The sequence below is a fragment of the Pteronotus mesoamericanus genome, unplaced genomic scaffold (assembly GCF_021234165.1).
Source record: "Pteronotus mesoamericanus isolate MK-2021 breed Mesoamerican mustached bat unplaced genomic scaffold, CSHL_Meso_final contig_41, whole genome shotgun sequence".
Classification (NCBI taxonomy): Eukaryota; Metazoa; Chordata; class Mammalia; order Chiroptera; family Mormoopidae; genus Pteronotus; species Pteronotus mesoamericanus.
Window position 1 is genome coordinate 6,546,042 of NW_026555152.1, and position 6,011 is coordinate 6,552,052.

The 6,011-nt window shown below is 42.5% G+C and overlaps 1 pseudogene; it reads right to left on the reverse strand.

Moving 5' to 3' along the window:
* Nucleotides 1–4,429: 4,429 nt before the first annotated feature.
* LOC129073420 (26S proteasome non-ATPase regulatory subunit 11-like) lies at nt 4,430–5,682 on the reverse strand (annotated as a pseudogene).
* Between the last annotated feature and the right edge of the window lie 329 nt (nt 5,683–6,011).

Sequence of the window (6,011 nt, forward strand, 5' to 3'; positions counted from 1 at the left end):
GTGGTAAAATAGTGATTGAAACACACTAGTGGGGGAAGTTCAGACCCATGCTCTTTAATAGAAATATAATATAAGCCGTATATGTAATTTTAAATTTTCTAGAAGTCATAGTAAAAAAGTAAAATGAAATTCATAAAATTAATTTTAATAATATAGTTTATTTAACCCAATATACTCCAGATATTATCCTTTAACAAGTAATTAATATAAAATTATTAATGTAAGATATAATGCATTTTTTCATGCTAACTCTTCAACATCTTGTACATTTTACACTTATCACACATTATCAGTTTGGACCAGCCACATTTTATGTGCTCAATGGCCATATGCGCCTCCTGTATGAGACAGAAAAATTCTAATCAGATAGATCTTGCTTGTCCGGATGTGTTCCTCAATTTAATTTTTGAAAGCTTGACAGACAAAGTTGTTAGCTTTTCTTCCCTCTGTTCTTAACTGAGCCAACTATGTGCTTATATAAAGGGCAGTTCCTATGGGAAGATGTAAGCCAGTCCCAAAGTCTTTAATTTGTCTAGTGATATATTCTTCAGAAACAGCAAACATAGTCAAGAAACAAGTCTTCAGAAAGCAATCTTGGCACTTGAGGAGGAAAAGAAGGACTGGTGGCTAAGTAGTTGTGGCAAGTGTGTGCCTCAGCAAATTTGTTGAGGACTTGGGCTCACTGGATCCAGCAGGAGGTAGGCTTTTGGAATAGTGGGTAGATGGGGGGAACAAAACATCAGGGAGTTTGGGAACAAAACTTGAGTGGGCAGAAAAGTTGGCCTTTCTTCCTTCTCTTCTTGCCTGTGTGTGAGTACAAGGAAGATGTGCGTGCATAGCACTGATGTCTCTAGGAACATGAGTGTCTTGGATTTATCGTGTATACTGTCAATAGCAGCTCACACTCGTTCCTGTCTTATTCTGTATTTCCCTTTCATCACACTGTATTCTATGACCCCTAAAAAAATTTCCTGTTATTATATTTAATATATGCCTTCTAGATGCTTGTCCTTAAAAGTTTGTAGTGTGTTTTAAATTTACATAAATGATATTAAGCAGTACTTTCCACCTGTTATTTCTATCTTTGCTTCACTCATGCTATCCATTTACTGTCCTTCCCTTTGATGCTCTGTCTCCTTTGGTTCTCCCCTCCATTTCTTACCTTTCAGCCATTTGACATTTATTGAATACTTAGTGCATGCCAGGTAGGGTGCTGGGAACATCACAGACATTGTTTCATTAAAATCTTGTGGTAACTCTGCAAAGATGGTGACACTTTTCTGATTTTGTAAAGGAACCAGCTCAGCAGGAATCTACCTAAGAGCAGTTAGGTAACATGCCCATCACCAGCATCACGCAGCTAGCAACGTGGATTCACCCTCTACCTTTCTGATTCCCAAATCCATACTCTTTCTGCTTTTTCAAAACCCTTCTTGTTGTTCTTAAGGGAAAAACTTACACAGCCCTCACTCTGATGAAAAAATGATACAAACCAATTTGGCTAAATCTTGGGTCCTAGGTAATCCAGCTATTTGCAGATTTGGAAATAGCAACAGCTAACAGCTCTTCAGTGCTCATGGGAGGCAGCTTGAGCAGTGTGGTTAAGAGCACAGACTTGGGAGCCTGGCTGATCCTAGCTCTGCTCCTAAGGCCTTGAGCATCTGTGGACTTTGGACAAGTTAGCTCCTTCCCAGAGATAGAAGCCAAATTTTATGTGGTAGAGTGAATGGATAATAAGAAAATAAAAGTTTGCATATTTTTCATTCACTCTTTCATTCATTTGGCAAATATTTGACAGGCTTATGGTGTACCAGGTATTATTCTAGGAGATGGTGATGTAGAATAGGACAAGGTACAAAAGTCGCTGCCTGCAGGAAGCTTATCTCCTAGGGCCAGCGAGTAAGAAACCTGATTCTAAGGGAAGGATGGGGACCTTAAACAAGAAGGAAAGTATCATAGGCAATAACTACAGTTTACTGTTGTCTGTTGTGTGCTAGCTTGGACTTCTGACTAAATTCCATTCTCTAAGGACAAGATTTCATTTCTTAACAACTTCATTGAGGTGTACTTTATTTAGTCTAAAATTCACTCATTTTAAGTGTACAATTCAATGATTTTTAGTAAATTTATAGAGTTGTGCAGCTATCATCTCAATCAATTTCAAACATTTCCATCACTCTGTAAAGCTCCTTCTTACAAAGAGCAAGTTGTTGTTTTTGTTTTCTCAGTAAATGGAGAGAGGCGGCCTTTTGTGAGGAAGGAGCACTGACCCAAGGGCCAGAAGAACCAGGACCCAGTTCCTGCTCTGCCACTATGGCTGTGGGCCAGGTCCTCCCCGCAGGGTCTGTTTTTTCTACCTGTGAAGTAGAAGGCATACTAAGTCCCCTTACGATTTTAAGATCTTAAAATTTTGTTTAAGGAAGATCTGAGTATCTGTGGTAGTTAGATAAGGCACTAGAGAAGAGATTCAAAATCTAAGAGGAAAGGGAATGTTGATGGGAAAATTATCAGAAAGCATTCATGTGGGGGAATATTGGAAGTTAAGTAGCTCATCTTTTTCTTTTCCCTTCATTACTGACCAGAGTCATTATAGATGTTAGTTTTCTAAAAATGTTTGAAAGTATCATATATAGAGTTACTTAGCCCTTTGCTTCTTATGACTAGTTAATTAGGAGTACCCAGTGCAGATGTTTTGCAAAGTCTCTATAAACAGTTCATGCCATGGGCTATCAGTGTTTCTTTCTTTCTTTTTTTAAAAATTGTTTTTATTGGAACTCATCTGAACATCAGATATACCTGGTATTGGTTAGCAAGAACCATTTGTACATTTGATATTGATGGTGCCAAAACCAAAACAGTGACCAGACATGATGGGGAGAGATGTTGAGAATAAAAACCTGATCTTGGAGAGGAAAATAAAAGCCAGTCAGATTCAGCGAGGATGCAAAGCCTAGTGCAAAAAAATCCTTTTACAACATATAAATTTATTCTGAAAATCTGGAAGGATAACCTGAGAAAGAAAAGGAAAGACAAAAGGAGACCAGCAGCAAGGAAGAGGAGGAGGGAGAAAGGGAAAGAGAGAAGGCAGAGAGATGAGAAGATGAAGAAAACGGAGCTGAATACCAAGCCTTGGTTTTTCATCATAACACAAAGCCTGCTGACACACAGTGCTCTCCCTGAAGTCCCTTTGATTTCTTAGAGGTAAATAAAGAAGCTCACTGGGAAGGGGACGTGATGTTGCTTGGAAACCCAACAAAAATGAAATAAGCAAACAAACAAACAAGCAAACCCACATCCCACAGTCTTATTTCCAATGTTCACTGTTTAAAAGAGGAATAAACCCATCTGCCAGTGGGGAGAGGAGGAGTGGGACAGGGCAAGAAACTAATGGATGTCAGACAGCCTGGCTTCCCCAGAAGGGGAAGGAGGAAGGAAGAGAGACATGTGATGGACTCCCGGTTGAGAGAGGGGAAAAGCGGAAGGCAGAGAGAGAGAGCAGAGAGGGGCAATTAAAACGCTGACATCTGATCTAGTTTACTGTGTTAAAGAGAGCCACACACACAGCAGAACCCCTGAGGGCGCACTGCTCCCCGTGTAGCGGCGGGGGACACTAGCTCCTGGCCTTGTCCCCATTCCTTCGCAGGTTGGAGTGGAGCTGTGCTGCTGCTGCGGCTGCTGCTGGGGCGGCGGCAGGACCTCTGGCGCGTCTGCTGGAGCCACTGTTGGAGGGAAGTTGGGAGGACAGCCCCTATGGCAGGAGTAAGAACACTGAAACACCTCATTTTAAATAAAAAAAGAAAACAGCGGTCTATGCACGGTTGTTTGTTTTGGTTCAGTACAAACAGAATAAAAAGTCATTGCTTTGGTGGTCGTGCCCAGCCGGTGGATCAGGAGCCCCAGTGGCTGGCGGAGGGCCTGGCTTGGCAGCCTTCTCCTGGGAGGCAGAGAGCACAGCTTCACGTAGTGTAAGCCTCTTTCCTTTTACTTACAATAATCTTCCTTCCTTCCTTCCCTCCTTCCTTCCCTCCTTCCTTCCCTCCCTCGTTCCTTCCTTCCTTCCTTCCTTCCTTCCTTCCTTCCTTCCTTCCTTCCTTCCTTCCTTCCTTCCTTCCTTCCCTCCTTCCTTCCCTCCTTCCTTCCCTCCCTCCCTCCTTCCTTCCTTCCTTCCTTCCTTCCTTCCTTCCTTCCTTCCTTCCTTCCTTCCTTCCTTCCTTCCTTCCTTCCTTCCCTCCCTCCCCTCATTCCCAGGTTGGGCCAGTAAAGATTACATGAAAACTGGCACACCTATGGGTTGGAATACAGATGCACCATATGAGGGTTTACAAACTTCCTGAATGAAAAGTAGAACAAAAAGAAAAAAGAATCTCCTAGCATTTCCCCCAAAGTTTCCGCTCTCCCACCACACACTCTCTCCAAAGGACTGTCACAGATCCAGCTCTATGTCAGTTTCTTGGCTTTGTTGTAGAGAGAATCCACTACTTTACTCATGTTCCGAATTGTTTCCAGAGCAGCTTCATATCTTTTATCTACTGGAGGTTCATTGAAAATAAAAAAAACACTCTCCCCCTAGTCCTAGATCCCATGAAATTTCTTGTCAAGAATCATCTGTGATAATTTCCTTTCCACATCGGCCTTGGAGACTTTGATGAGGCTAGATACGTGTTCCATATGTGCTCAGGAAAAAGGTCAGTGACTCGGATCAGATCCTGTTCCAGTAAATTGTCACACAACTTGGCCAAGTGCATGCTGATGATTGGGTCATCCTGGAGTTCTGCCTGATAATCTGTCAGGGCCTTTTCAAAATCTGCCAGTGATCTGTTCTTGCTAGCCTGGGCCGTGCATTTTAATGCTTCTATCTGCCTCCCCGTATATTGAAGTGCAAGCTTCCTGCTCACCAGAGCCTGGACTTATTCTGGGGTGTTGAGCAGATTTTGCACAACAACATGTATTTCAGAGATGTCATGGCCTTGGGGCTATCAATGGAATTGCAACCCTCAAATGCCTCATAGAAATATGGGTATGCAGTTTTCCAATCCTTCTCCTCTGTTGCATGGATAATACCTGGCTGCATATTCAAGGTGGCCGGCAATTTCGGGGGAAAGTAGATGGCGTTTGTTGTGTTTTGAGCAGAGGTTAAGGCAACTTGGGCTTTTGGCAAGTTGCTCAGGGCATGGTATGTTCCACCAAAAGGGCTTTTTCATCCATCTTTTTCAACTCCTGCAACAGCTGAGAACCTAAATGCAATGCTTCCTGGAATCTCTTGGTATCAAAGTACAAAGACACCAGTCTCACCTTCAAAGCTTGACGTAAGAAAGTTCTTTTCTCTGATTTGGCCCATTTGATGCACTCTAAACACAACTCGACCTCCTGCCCTGTAACTGCTTCCATATCAAGAAACAGATCAAGAAGAGATCAGGCAAGAAGAGCTGCTTTAGCCTTGCTGATGGAATTCAAGAAGGGTCACACATACTTCAGGAGTCCTCCAAGCTCTGCAACTTGTCTGTTCTTTGCCAGGAGAGGCACCGGTTCCAGGATGCTCTGCCCCTTGGCCTCCACTGCCCCTTCATCATTCTCCTGCATGTCACAGTTCATTATGGAGTGGAGCGTGTTGCTGGAGGCTTCCTGGTCAGTGCTGAGTAGAGACGGGGCTCTCGAGAACTCCATCACCGCTGCCGCCGCCATCTTACCGCTCTTACAGCATCCCCCATCAGTGTTATTTACTGTTGGGTGTAGAATTAGATCTAGCCAATTCCAAAAACACAAGTAACAATTCAGAAACTGTATTTTTATTTATTTTTATTTTTTATATTTTATTGATTATGCTATTACAGTTGTCCCAATTTTTCCCCTTTGTCCCAGCATCCCCTACTATCTCAGGCAATTTTGTCACCATTGTTCATGTACATGGGACATGTATAAGTTCTTTGGCTACTCCATTTCCTGTACTTTGCTTTACATCCCCATGGCTATTCTGTAACTACTAGTTTGTACTTCTTAATCCTCTTACCTCT